General features: G+C 34.8%; 1 long non-coding RNA gene across 1 annotated transcript; it reads left to right on the top strand.

Annotated features, from left to right (window-relative positions):
* The first annotated feature begins 1675 nt into the window (after positions 1-1675).
* On the top strand, positions 1676-8929 carry LOC141626427 (uncharacterized). Its single transcript, XR_012536011.1, has 3 exons — positions 1676-1952; positions 2051-2283; positions 8725-8929. It is a non-coding gene; the product is annotated as an uncharacterized LOC141626427 (long non-coding RNA).
* The last annotated feature ends 6917 nt before the right edge of the window (positions 8930-15846 follow it).

Here is a 15846-nt window from a genome sequence, read left to right as displayed (position 1 = left end):
TTGGGTAATATCTATCAACTAAACTAAGTAACAAGTAGTAACTAAACTAAGTAATGCTAAAATCAAGAAACAAGCGATTAAACACGAGTTTTAGTTAATAAAGAGAGGTCTAGGGCGTGGTTAGGTCATTAACAATTCGTAAGTAGCACATTGATTTCGTAAATTTATCGTCTAGGGGTAGTTAGGCGGGGAAAAACGCCTCTAATTCGCTTTAGTAACTTCCTCCCGGACTCATACTAAGACACTAGGAATCCCGACTCACCTCCCTCCCGGGATCGTGACTCGGACCTCTCCTAAGCAAGGTTCTAGACCCCAAAAATGCGCGCCATTCTCAAGGTTCCCGACCCAAAGGATAGAAGGCACTAAGTACGCGATAAATTCCCGAGTTTTCTAACCCTTTTCCCAAAGGTGAAAGTCAACCCGGTTCCCCGAAGACACCCTCTCATGGTACTCCCTCCCGGGTTCAACCTTGATTGGCAAGGAATGTAAAAGGGTAGTCAACTAGGCACCTAACCAATTCCCATTGGTGGACAAGGGCACCAAACCAACCAAAATCCCAAATTACAACAATAAAAAGTCAACTCCTTTCATAAACCCCACTAAATTCCCATTTGACAACAAATTAGATAGAATTAAGCATGTTAATTACTCATGTTGGACCCCACCACACCCTAGCAAGGAGACTACTCACTAATCATGGTTGCTTTAGCCAGACAATTAATAAAGTTGGCAAGTTTGACAATAAACATGATGATAAATTGATTTCTACTATTAAACATGCAATTGGCAACAATTAAGATGGTAACAAACTAATTAAACCTTAATTAAAATGAAATTAGGCAAAAAAGATGGTAACTTTAACTACAAGTAAGGTAAATATTCAAAAATAAGAGAAGCATAAACTAAGGAAAATGGAATTAACAAACAAAACAAGGGAAATAAAGAGTAGCAAAGGAAATATACCAACAAAGAAGAAGGCAAGAAAGATGATTGGATTGAATACTTGGGAAAAAAATGAAGAACAAAGGTTTCAACTTTCTCCCCAAATATTTTCTCCACCAGCTCACTTTTTGATATAAAATCTAGTATATGCAATTGTGTTTTTTCAAATTAGGTCTACCTATTTATACAAAAAGGTCCATTAACGAAATTACAAAGGTCGAATTTGAAAGAAAAGCCCAACAGCCCTCTATCCAGCGTTCGGAACGCCGACCGCCTCTCAGGAACGCCGGATAGACGACGTTACACCGGAGCAAATTCCTGAACGCCCACAGGAGTAATTGGGCGCACCGGACAAGGCTTGTTTACACCGGCCGAAAGTCGATACGCCCACAAGGCTTGGGAGAACTTCAAGACGATTTCAAATTTCCGCTTCACTCCTTGCAAAAAGGTTCCGTCCTCCATGCGACCTCTTACTTCACCTAGAAAAGCGTGAAATGCTATTATAATCATGCAAGGCAATGTACAAAGTGGATAAATGCAAAATTGATTATGGACTAAGGCTAAATTAGCTTAAGAGTGCAACAAAATGAAGATAAAGTGAAGGGTTTTTGGTAAAAAATGTAGGGTGATAACATAGTTATTATCAACACACACTTAAACACGCCTAATTAAAAGACGACTGAGAAATACGTGGACAAATCTATTTTCCGGTATTAAAGTGGATCATTTTTTAATGAGTAAAACAAAACAAAATGACGTGCCCACAATCTAGTCTAAGAAAGTTTAGGAAAAACAAGATCCCATCTTACTTCCTGTATTCATCCGCCGACCAAACTTTACCTTGCTCTCTTAACTAATTGATTTTCTTCAAACCCCTCCAATCAACTATCACTTTGAATCAATCCGATCAATTAGACTATCCTGAGATGAAATCAGCGGAGTGGCGCCACCCATTTGATCTCCTGAGTCCCAATCAGCAACCGCAGAACTGGTGACGGAGCGCCGTCGAAGTAAGTGCTTCCTTTCTATTTTTGTCGATTGATTTCGAATGTGTACTCTTTAAATGATTGTTCAATTGTACTATCATGATATGGGACACGATCAGCAGCAGCTGTGCCCTCGTAGCCATCGTCTGAGCACTAGATTGGCAACGAGTTGACTGATAAAGGAGCACTAGCGGTTGTCGATCCTGCTAGCTCCTGAGATGGAATGATATCAGCGGAGATGTGCCACAATTTGAGCCCCCGATTGGTGACCGGGTGACTGATGAAGGAGCCCTGTCAGATCTTGTGATTTTTTTGACCGGATTTCCATTCTTGCTTTCAAGCTCCAAATCAGATCGTAAGTATTCTGTCTCTTTATTGACTGACTTCAAATTCATGCTCTTTTTTTTTTCGTTTCGTATTTTCACTGTTCAAGTCGTATGCTTGATAAAAAGCTTCTGGCCAAATTATATGTGCTTCCCCTTTCTTAGTCGATTGATGTTGAATCTATGCTCTCTTTTTTGTTTTTTTATATTTTTGGTTTTATGGTTTTAGCGATTTCTCGAATCAAGTAGTGTGCTTGATAATACGACTGAACTGATTGCGCAATTATGACATTAATGCAAATTACTTATGATGAATGACACAAGTAATGTATGCTAATGATGCAAAGGATACATGCTGATGCACTTCGATAATGAAGACAACACTAAACAATTAATGACGCATTTGTTTTCGAAAAAAAGACTAGATAAATTTGTGTTATATCTCCATTACTAGTTATGTTAAATAAAAATAAAAATAAAAGACGGTGATGTTGAGCATGATCCAGGACAGGGACAGAGTATTTGAGTTTTTTTTTTTTTTTTTTTTTTTTTTTTTTTTTTTTGAAATCCAGCCTAGAGGGGCCTATGGCATTTTCCCCTTGGAAAGTTCAGCATATCAACTTCTACTAGAATTCTTAAATCTCAACCGCTAGCTATTCCGCATATGAAAAGAAGAAGTATCTGGTAACTCCGTATTTAATACGGATAATAATTTCTATTAGCTCCTGGCTTTCCTCTATATAAATAGCACTCATCGCTTAAACTTTTCTCATCCCGAAAATTTTCCTTAATCTCATAATGTATCAAAACTTTGAAAACGATCTAAAAGCATGGCTTGACAATCTCACGAAGGCTGAAAAGGATTATGTTATTGGGGTCTAGCTAGGACCTTTGCTGCTGTCATTGAAGCAAGTTAAGATCTCATGGGATTTTCTACGTGATGTTGCTCTATTTTGGGACTGCGACGTTCACGTATTCTGCTTTGCCAATCACAAGATTTATCCTATGACGGAGGAATTTAGTGCCATCCTAGGATCATCTGTTCAATCTTCTCCCGCGCTTCCTAGTCTTGATGATGATTTAAGAAAAGACTTCAAAGATTATCTGGGCATTACCACTCGTCTAGATGAATTTTTGAATGGACGTAGGGTAAATCTCTGCCGTCTGATCGCGCACTTCACTTCCCCTAGCTATCCTAGGACTGTTATTGATTTCCGCTATAAAAAGCGGGCTTTGGTGTTATGCCTGCTCAAGCGTTATCTATTTGTAAGCCCTTCCAATATTTACGGACACCGCTGCCTCCTAAGAGTAGTAAAGCACATGCGCAACGACTGCTCACCTATGCCTCTGGTCTTAGCTGAAACTCTTCACTGCTTAGATACCTTACGACATAATCCAGAAGCTGCATTCTGCGGTAGCCCCTGTTACTTCAGGTAATTTCTTGTTTCATTCACACAACTCGCATATTTTCCTACTTCTGATTCCTTTTCCTTTTTTTTCGATTCCTCTCCTCTTTTTTTGATTCCTTTTATTTTTTCCTTTTTTTTCCGACCTGGTGTGAGTCATTTTATTTCTCTATTTTTTCTGACCTAGTGTGCGTCATTTTATTTCTTTATTTTTTTCCTTACCTGGTGTGGGTCATTTTATGTCGATAAATCTTTGTCCTAGGTATGGCTACAAGAGCGTATGTGACTAATTGAACGACCTCTCGATCCCAAATCTTATCAACCTCATAGCTTCGTTGGCAGACAAAGAGTTGTGAAAGGGGAGCAGCCACTTAGCTACTAGAGGGAATGGATGAACAATGGGTTTCCAATTCGTTGGACTATATCATGGTGGCACATCCCTGCTATGACGGCCCCGCGATCCTCTATAGAATACTATAGACTACCTGGCCTTACTCACTCCTCTTTCATATTTCCTTCTCGCTTGTTACGACAATCCAGGCGAAAACAACGAGTTCCTTCTGTAGATACTATTTCTCTTGGAATTTATCCGATGACCCATTCTTATCTGCGTAACTGGTACCAATACTGGAATGCACGTTGGTTCTGGACTATACAAAATGTTCCTGACTCAACCTAAATAAGCGATCATTATAAGGTTTGGATGACATCACACTCTGTAGAGGAGCGTGAATCAGCTCGTCAAGCGGAACGTAGGCTGTAACATGATGCTACTGAGTTGGGAGAAGGATCTGACCTGACTCGGACAAACTCTAAGACTCAAGACTCAAGTAGAGGACACAAAAGTGGAGGAAGTAGAAGTCTGGTTTGGAGAAGAAAGAAAGATCAGAATGACCTGGATGATCCGAATGAAACTAGAAAGAAGAGTACAAAGGCTAACGAACCTAATGAGTGACAACAAGTGGAATCTAGAGTCTTATAAATGTAGTTGTAGCTTATTAGGATTGAAATAAGGGGATTATGAATTCTACAAACCTCAAAGTTAGTGTAGGGATTCTTTTTTTTTTACTGCCACGATAACTCTGGATATAGAATAAGAGAAATGATTGTTAGTTCCCTCATATTAGTTGCCATTTTGTATGCTAATTTTTTTTTGAAAACTCCTAATTGGGAACGATATATATATATATATATATATATATATATATATATATATATATATATATATATATATATATATATATATATATATATATATATATATATATATATATATATATATATATATATATATATATATATATATATATATATATATATATATATATATATATATATATATATATATATATATATATATAGAGAGAGAGAGAGAGAGAGAGAGAGAGAGTAAAGATCAAATAAGTCCACCTATTAAGTGTGAGTCCATAAGTCCTCATCCAAGCCATTGGATGAGGAAGATAGGTGGTGGAGATCAAAGCACAAAAAGGTGATTAATTAGCTAAATAAACACTCTCTCTCACTACCTTAACTAATCCATCCTAATTATCACTAATTCCACTATATATAATTTATCATCACATCCATTTATCTCTCATCTCACACAATTCATTCACCTTGTCTATCAAAAACCCAATTAAATCAAAAAGCCAATAAATTCAAAACCTAAAAATTCAAAAAAAATTCCCCCTCTTTTCTTCACCCACCCACCCCCTCACCCGACAGCACCACCATCTGACGCCACCACCACCCACGACACCCCCACCACTGCCACCGTCACCCTCTCCTTCCTTTGGCGCCTCTCCTCCTTCCATCTGCGACAACGCCGACCACACTGCTCCGTCCTCCTTGCACCCGCTGCCACGCCGACCACACAGCCACGACCCTCTCTGCTTCATGACCTCCTCCACCAACCACCACCACCGACACTCCCTCCTGCCGCCTGCCGCCTACCGTCCTTTATCAGCCATTTTTGTCCCTCCGCTTGCCTCCTTTTGTCCTTCATTTCATTCATTTTTTTTTTAAATTTCATTCATTTTGTCGTAATTGATGTTTTTAGAAAACAAAGTAAAAGTCAAAAACAATGATTGATTAATACAAAAGACAATAATAATACCTGATGAGGGATAGGCGGGTGGGATGCAGAGGAGGCATAAAAGGAAGTTAAAGAAGGATTAAAAGAAGAAGGTGGTATTCAAGGGCGAAAAACTTCACGCCTCCTTTTTTTGTTTTCTAAAAACATCAATTACGACCCACAACTTCACGCCTCCTTTTTTTTTTTTTTTTTTTTTAGATCTCGTTTTTCAGATTTTTTTTTTGTCCATAATGGTTCTGTTTGTTTGATGTGCTCAGATCAAGTTTCACTTTTTTTTTTCTAATATAAAATCACGTCTCCCTCTTCTTGTGTTTGGTTTGTTTGTTTTTTCTAGATTTCATTTGTTTTTTTATTTGTAATTTTTGTTGTCTATTTTGTTTTTCATATCAATTTTAGGTTCTTTTTCAGATCAAGTTTCACTTTTGTTTTTGTTGAAATTACACTTTTTTCTATTAAAATTACACTTTTTTCTTTTAAAGTTACGTTTTTCTGTATTATTAAAATTACATTTTTTTCTGTTAAAATTACACTTTTTTCTGTTAAAATTACATTTTTTTCTGTTAAAATTGTAGTTTTCTCTATTAAAGTTAAAGGTACACTTATTTCTATTAAAATTACACTTATTTCTATTAAAATTACACATTTCTCTATTAAAATTACACTTAGCTCTTTTAAAGTTAAAATTACACTTATTTCTATTAAAATTACACTTTTCTCTATTAGAATTACACATTTCTCTATTAAAATTACACTTATCTCTTTTAAAGTTAAAGTTACAACGATTTCTATTAAAATTACATTTATTTCTATTAAAATTACACATTTCTCTATTAAAATTACACTTATCCCTATTAAAGTTAAAGTTACACTTATTTCTATTAGAATTACATTTTTTTCTATTAAAATTACAGATTTCTCTATTAAAGTTACAACTATCTCTATTAAAGTTACATTTTTCTCTACTAAAGTTACACTTATATCTATTAAAGTTACATTCTCACGGACTACAGTTTTACTCTCAATGGACTCATGTTACATGTTTAATATGGACTAAAGTTACAGTCTCAATGAACTAAAGTTACACTCTCAATGGACTGAAATTACACTTTAATGGACTATAGTTACACTTTTAATATGGACTAAAGATACACTCTCAATGGACTAAAAATACACTTTAATGGACTAAAATTACACTTTAATGGATTAAAATTACACTTTAATGGACTAAAATTACACTTTTAAAAGACTAAAGTTACACTTATAAATCACTCAATTCACAAAGAGTTGTGTTAAAATTGGAAAAAATTCAAAATAATATTTGTCGAAAAAACTGAGTTACACTCGTAAAACGCAAAATATATTGTAAATTTGCTTCAAATTTTCAAATTTCAAAATAAAATCCGTCAAACCACAATTTTTTTGTTAAAATAACACTTTTTCCCGTTGAAATTACACTTTTTAAAACAGTGAAAGTGTAGTAACATTTGTATAAAATTTCAGTCCAAAAAAAAAATTATGCTCAAAAAATTTTTTTTGTGTATAATTAATCCATTAGTGAATGTATAATTAAAGCTAGTGAGAGAAAGTGGATTAATTAGTGTACAGGAAACTCATTAGTGTTAAGTATGCTTTTTTGCTTTCAATCTCAACCATCCTTAGTGGAAGATCTAAGGGATGTAGAGAGGACTTATGGACTCAAATATTTAGGTGGACTTATAAGAACTTGACAATATATATATATATATATATATATATATATATATATATATATATATATATATATATATATATATATATATATATATATATATATATAGTCGAATCCGATGAGAACTCCTAAATATTTGAGGATTGAGTAACGAATGAACCACACCATATACAAAACAATATCGCGGGGAAAATTAACCAACAAAACCACCTAAAACTCCCAAAATCAGTCAATAGTTTCTCTCTCTAAAAAATCCAAAATCAGTCTAAAACATTTCAAACAAAAATATATCACAATCCTCTAAAAAATCTCACTGAAAATCTGCGAAAACCTAAAAATTCAAACTTGATTTCAACTGTATTTCAACATCCTAGATTTATTCATTCATTAGATTGAATACTCTCACTAGAATTCGCGCAAAAATCGTTGAGGTATTATTTTTTCTCGTTTTCTTTCATTTTTGCGATTTTATTTCAACTTATGTAGTGTTAAATTGATTTTACTTGTTAATTTTGTTCGAAATTATTGTATGTATGTTGAATTACATGAATTTAATAGGATTAAATCAAAAAAATTGAACTAATCATCAAGTTATTTAGTGTACTTTCATGTTCTTGCTGTAACTTTCTAAATATCTTACTTATAAATGATTTTAAACGTTTTTCGTTCATAATTTGACTCATTGAATCAATTATTATCATCAATTGAAGTTGAAGTTGTTTATAAGATGTCTTTTTTGTTTTAATCGCTAAAATTAGGGTTTAATACTGATCGATTGTGAAAATTAGGGTTCAATATTGTTTAATTGTGAAAATTAGGGTTTCATATCGTTTAATCACGAAAATTAGGGTTTAACATTGTTTAATTGTGCAAAATTACAGTTTCATATGATAGATTGAAGTAATCGTTTGTGTTCAGTAAAATGAGTAATGTCGAATTACATGTTGGCTATGATAACAAAAAAAAAACGTGATGATCTTGTTGTTTGTATGATGTGATCTTGAATGTGAAGATTCTTTTGGTAATCTATTTTCATACATTTTGGCAGGTTGACTACATAATTAAGTTTTAAAATGTCATCAAGGCACTAAAATGCTATAGTATGGTGTTTTCGCTGTAAAATGTCACTGATTTGTAGTAAAATAATGTAAAATGTTGTTGTAAGTGCTATAATATGGTGTGCTTTTTATATTTGTTGTATTTTCTTTTGTCTGAAAGATGATACTAAGATGATGTTTTGTACTTTGTTTTCCTTTTTTTGCAGATTTCTTCACTTAAGGAGGTTACTTAAAAGTATGTGTGCATGCTGGCGAAGTCTATATGCATGATCAACTAAACAAATCATATATTTTTTATTCATTCCTCTTATAAAGACAAATTCTTTATTCTTAGATATCGTTTCAAGCGATTATAAATTTGTATTTTTTTTCCACTTTTGAGTTGGAATGTAAAATAATGGTAACAATATTATAGTTGTATCAGGATTTGCCTCTTTTTTATGTTATTAAATAGAAAATATATGGTTTCTAAAATATTTCATTTTTTTGGTAAACAATATCACACGTTTGTTTTAGCAATACCACACTATTAGTTTAACAATATCAGAGGATGTGATAAACAATGCCACACTATTGGCTTAACAATATCAAAAAATGTGGGAAACAATATCACACTACTGCTGGCTTAACAATATCACAAAATGTGGTAAACAATATCATAAAACAATATCACCCTTATTGTCTTTAAAAAAAATCAAATGATACGGTAAACAATATCAAGTTATTGTGCTAATAATATCACACTATTCTATTAACAATATCATATATCTATCTTTATTTGCTAGTTTCCAAACAGTTATAAGAAACAATATATATCTTCATAAGTATCACGTCATATTGTTCTAGAAGCATTACCGAACAATATCAAACTTCACGCACAACAGTATCACACTTTAGCCAAAACTATATCACATTCACAAGGAATCTTTTTGCTATTGAGAAACAATATCACAGCATATAATATAAAATATCATTGCTGATTCCAAACAATATCACAAAATTACAACCGCAATATTTTATAACGACTACAGCAGATTACTATCCTTCCAAAATTACATCAATCAGTGCATATTCAATTAAAATTCTGTCAACACAGTCTGAGTACACAGATTAGTTCCTTTCTCTTCCTCTACCTTTACCAATTTATTTTTATTATCCATTTTGGCATCTTTTTCCAACACAATCTTCAACTTCTTGCTTGACGTTTGTTCAACCTCATCTTGTTTTAAATACCAGTACAACCATTTCATGACCATGACTTAATTTAATGCAACCACCAGACTATCTACTCAACTTTCCGGAACTCAATTACATCAAACCACTAGAACGACACCAATGAAGAATATCATGAGACTTCATATCCCCTTGGAAAGTAACACTGATTCTTAGCTTCATTTATGACTTGGTTTTATCAATTAGATTCTCTGGACGCATCATGAGACTTCATATCCCCTTCAAAGTGGATCTGCTATTCCCAGCAAGCAAACATGTGAGAGATATACAAGGATCCAAAGTAAAGCTCGTCAAGAGCAATGAACCATACTGTGCTGGGGCGTCTACTTCCACTTCATCGATGATCCATCTCAAAGAAAGAAAAGGTGGCCAACACATTTACTCCGATCCGCATGATTCTTCACCTTTAAGCCGCTTAAACAACCTGGTTTACGCAACCAACAATCTAGTGGGACAAAGTCCAACCTATTGTACCAATAGAAGAAAGTGGATTAATCAAAACTGGAATCCACCAATGAATTAAGAGCACTCACAGAAAATATGAGCAAGGCCATAACTGAAATTAGACAAATTCGATCTAATTTTTTTCAATACCTGATGAAAACAATGGAATCAGAAACAATATCTTAAAATTTATGTTGTGCTTGGTGCTCAACAAGATGAAATGGTGATGGTCAAACAAAATACCGCAACTCAATAAACAAGCAGAATGTAAATAAGAAACATATGATGACAACTCAACATCAAATCTATACCAAAACCAAACATACACCAAACTTGGAGACTCATTTGGCAGGTAAATTAAGCCTTAAGCCCAAAGCTTCTTAGGCCAATTTGGACATATCTCTGTCCAATAGGCCGCTCAAAGCTAAACAACTTTCACGATCTGACAAAAAATAGCACAAAAAAATACAATGTAAACAAACAAGTAGTAATTGATTTCTGACAATCAAAGTAATGAGGATGTAATAAAATAATATCACACAGATCTGCTAAACAATATCACATAGTCTGCTAAAGAATATCACACTGGATACTTTAGCAGCAAATACGTGATATTTATAAGATGTCAAACAATTTAGAACCTAAATCGGCGAAATGTATACTACTACTAGCTAACAGTAAAGAGTAACAATGTAAAACAGATGTAAATCAATCCGACACAAATTTAAAAAGATTTGAAACAACATACTACACATGTAAATTAGGTTTACATGACAACAAAACTCGAACAAAGTGAAATAATTTAAAATCGCAATCAAATAACAAACTATGAATCAATCTCATCAAAATTATAAATCGAGAACAAAAAAATCATAACAATAGGCGAGTTGAACATAGATCAGAAAAAATTACTGAATATATAACAAATTCGTAACTTGTTCGAATTAAATTAACCTAGATATATGAGAAAGAAGACCAAGAAATCATATGAAATCCTCACAAATTAAATCTAATTTAGGAAAAAGAGATACAAAGCATTGAAATCACGATGAGTAGCTACAAAATCATAACAAACGCAGTAAGATGACTAGTAATTGCAAATATATGTAGCGAAACAACAATCACATGAAAATAAAACTGAAATTAAAAACTAAAGATAAAGTAGATGTACCTGACATCGCGATTTCGATTGAAAGAGTATGATCGTTGATAAGAAATAGTAGAATGACAAATGATTGAGCTGAGATTGAATTCGAAACAAAAAAAATCACGAAAACAGGAAAATTAGGGCGGGATTGCGTCGAAGAAGATAGAAGGTAGAGAGAGAAAGGCTTTGGGTGAGAATGAATGAATTAAGTTTGTTTCGATGGAATAAGGAGTATATATGTGCGTCCGCGAAATTACCATATTACCCTTACTTATCCGCACTAAATCATGGACGTTGGATCTCTTAGATCTGACAGCTAGTATTAATCCTCAGTCCTCAAATATATGAGTCATACTCATATGATCCCATTCATATATATATATATATATATATATATATATGATTTGCTACTATTAAACCTGTTATGGGTTTCTTTCTTCTTTTTTTTTCCCCGTTCTCTTTGTTTTTCCTTTGTTTTTCATTCTTCTTCCTCTGTTTCCGTACTTGTTTGTTTTTTGTTGGCCTGGGAGGGGCTTTTTTTTTCCTTCAACCTGGGAAGGGTCTTTAACTTGCGAATGATGCGTATCTTCTTTTGGACCTGAGAGGGGTTCTTTCTTTTTTTCTTTTTTTGACTGTTGTTGGGTTTTTATTTTTCTGTTTTACTTAATATTATTTTTTTACGACCTGGGAGGGGTCTTTAGTTTTTTTTTTTTTGTATACTTACACGTGATATTTCTTCAACTGATCAAGATTGGTTAATTGACTGAATTCAACCCCTTCTATGTCTATTAGTTGCACCACTCCTCCTTTTAAAATCTTTTTAATTATATAAGGGCCGGCCCAGTTTGGTTTGAACTTACCTCTCGGGTCTCTGACCGGTGACCGTATTTCTTTAAGAACTAAATCACCATCTGTTAAGTTCCTTGCCCTAACTTTTTTATTAAGAGAACGAGAAATTTGTAATACTACGGTTTTATGAGTCTCTGGGTACTCTATCGAGTGGGCCTTACTCTGTCGAGTAAGGGTGTTTTGCAATTTAAAATAGTTTCTGACCTATAGGGTACTCGATCGAGTAGCTTTGGTACTCGATCGAGTAGGCGGCCCTCGATCGAGTACGTCAGTTACTCGATCGAGTAGCTCGGTTAGCGGGTGATAATTCGACGGGTTTTGTTAATAACACGGATTAATATATAAATCTTTCCGTCACTTTCATAATACACTTTTACAAACCTAATAACATTAAAAGGGAGATTCAAGTTACGTTCTTCGCATTCATCCGTGTTATTGACAAATTCCGGAGCTTGAGAGGTCGGATTCCGTCGTTCTTTACATCTTTGTGATCCTTGCGTCGAGGGTAAGATCTACGTACCGAATTTTTGATATTTAATTAAGTCTTGTTAAACCCTAATTTTGGGAATTAGGGATTTGTATTAGTTTTGTGATTGTTAGTAATTATGTGATTATATGTTAGGAGGAGGATTCGTAGAAGAGGAATTTTGATACAGCTGTTGAGACCGTCTGATTGTGTTGCTGTTCCAGGTAGGGTTTCCCTACTCAGTATTAGTCCCATAATATGTTGTTGGTGTGTTGTGGTTGTTGAATATTATCGTATTCGTATTGTGACGGTTGTTGGTTTTGATTGTTGTCTAATGATTGTGATTGTTTGTCTCTGGTTCTCGAGATGCGTTCTCGGCTGAGTGGAGTCACTTGCGGGAGTGGCTTCACGCCCTAGTTTCGCCCTCCGTGGAACCCGCCATGGGAGGGGATGTGCACATTAATGGGACAGGGTTATCGCTCGGTATGATGAGCGGGGATTTGGTGGGTACGGCTGCAGTCCCCCATTGGCAGGGCTGGTCCAGTGGACGGTCGGTGACGGAGATTGATTGGAGTGGGTGTGATTGTGTGTGTGACCGTGTGAGCTGCTTGTTTACTGTGTTGTTGGATTATATAAATTGTGTGATTAGTACTGACCCCGTTTAATGTTTTAAAAACTGTGGTGATCCATTCGGGGGTGGTGATCAATTATTGAGCAGGTATGATATGACGTGTATGAGATAGCTGGGATGAGTCATCACGTGGCAGTTAGAAGTCTTCCGCTGTGTCAGACGATGTTTTATAGCTTTGTTAGTGTTAGCAGTAGACCGTCTGAGAATCTTGTATTTCAGTTTAATAGTTTTAGTTTTGGTTTTGATCATGTAATCTCTTTAAGCTATTTTGTTATTTAAATTATGTTTCTTCATTGTCATTTGATTATCATTGCCTCGGGTAACCGAGATGATAGCACTTCCATGCCTTAAGTGGTCCTGGTAAGGCACTTGAAGTATGGGGGTGTTACAAAATGGTATCAGAGCGACGATCCTGAAACCTGTAACCAATTAACCTAATGAATATAGGGAGTCAAATTAAAATGAACCCGGGGTAAAAGTTGTAGGAGCTAATGCAAAGGCTTGGGAGACGTCCTAAAGTCGCGAACTCGCCCTACAATTTTGAACCGGTCACCATGGGATATGAGTCGGGATCGCTATGTGTTTATTTTGTGAATTGTGTACCAATATAGTGATGTGTGGCATGGATCAGTGTGATTTTGTATGTTGTTGGTTGAAAGCATGTTGGATGATAGTTGGTTTACCATGTTGGTTGGAATAGTTGGAAAAGTATATGAGAATGACGAATGATGTGGTGGAAAAAGGAAGTAGTTCATATGTGATAATATGTGAGGAATAATGATGTTGCAGGATAAATGATTTATAATGTGTATATACTAGTAACTTGTGATTAGGGGATTTGATATGATTTTACATAATTCTGTTTGCGTAAAGTTAGATAATAAGTTCATATAATTGTCTACTGTGGTATCATATGCACTTGTAGATGAAGAATGTGGTTGAAATAGATGAACTGATTGGAAAAGATTGAGTGTCAATTGCATGAGAATATAGATTTTGTGAATATGAATATGTTTAGATGACGAAGTGGATTTGTAATAGTGTTGCGTTAGTAACATGGAAATAGGATTTGTAATGTATGAGAATGTTTTGTGTTACGAAAAGTCATAAAATTAAAGCATGCGGTTAGTACATGATTAATAAGTTAAATAATATATGTGCTTGATGGATGTTGTTGCTTGACTTTTGAGGATAGTAACATGTGATTAGCAATACTGGTTTTATGAGTACTGAGTTGTTTTTGTCTACCTTGTTGTTGTTTAAGTCGTTTGGGAAGTAAAAATCACTAGTTGTGTTTTTTGATTGTAGAGAGGTTATCTTTAAACTGTTATAACTTGCGATGAATAAATGATTTTAATTTGATTCCAATTGGAGGTGATAGCTTGTTCTTTTACGATTCTAACGATAGGTCACACGCCCAAAACGACAAAGAAACGAGTGAGTTATGACCATTTTACGAAAACTGAACAGTGTTGAGAAATGCGTAGGTACTCGATCGAGTGGCCCTTACTCGATCGAGTGCATCTTGGTACTCGATCGAGTACCCCTTACTCGATCGAGTAACCCTGGTAAAATTTTTATACGTGTCTCTGACTTTCACCTACTCGATCGAGTAAGTCATTTACTCGATCGAGTGGCCTGTACTCGATCTAGTGACCCCTGTTTTGGGCCATATGCTTATCTTTTGACTTCGTTGCATATTATGTTTAATTCAAAGGTTTCATTTTGCTTATTTATGCATTGTTTTATATGTATGTTGATCCTGATGCGTAAGTTACCTAATCTTATGATGTAAGGAGTGGCACCTGTGGTGAGTATGAGTTCGGGGGGAGGACATGAGTTATATGTGGTTGTGATAGATAGTGGAAAAAGAAAAGGAAGATCGTTATGGATTAATGGAGACATAGGGCATGTTTTCTGAGATGAGATGAGTGATATGATTGTGTGTTGAGTAACGTAAAAGCAAGTGAATATGGGCAAGGGATGATGTGAGTCTAAGGAACGTGAGAATAAAAAGATTGAAAGTAAGGATGTGGATAGTGGCAGCTTGAGATGTGTAAAGAATTATGGAGGGAGATGGTTGGGAGTCGTGTGGGTTAAGGATATATGTAGTGAAAGTTCGTTTTAAAGGGGTTGAGAAGAGTGGTATACAGTGAACTTTATGGAGACATGTCGCGAGGTAGATTTGTACACAGTGAGTGAGTTTGGGAGATTTGTTTTATTAAGAGATGAAACTACTGTGTGATTTCCTTGGGCAATTAATTAACGGTATGAAATGAATTCTGATTTCTAGAGAGGTACAAAGGAGATGCAATTGTTTGAACAGTGAACGTTGATTTTATGGATAGATTAGTGGCAAGTGTGAGTGATAGCATAATAAGAGAAGATCCATGGTAAGAAAGAGTGAGATAATATCGATAAGAAATAATGGGATTTGAGTTTTGGAGCGGTGAGAAGGTAACCGGAGCACTAAAGAGTTATGTTATGAAGAAGTAATAAGGAGTTTTATGGTTAATTGATTTTGTCGAGTCTAAAAAGAAATGAATGAGGGGAGTAAA

This window comes from Silene latifolia, chromosome Y (assembly GCF_048544455.1).
Source record: "Silene latifolia isolate original U9 population chromosome Y, ASM4854445v1, whole genome shotgun sequence".
Lineage (NCBI taxonomy): Eukaryota > Viridiplantae > Streptophyta > Magnoliopsida > Caryophyllales > Caryophyllaceae > Silene > Silene latifolia.
Note: the sequence above shows the minus strand (reverse complement) of the source record. Positions and strands in the feature narration are given on the sequence as shown.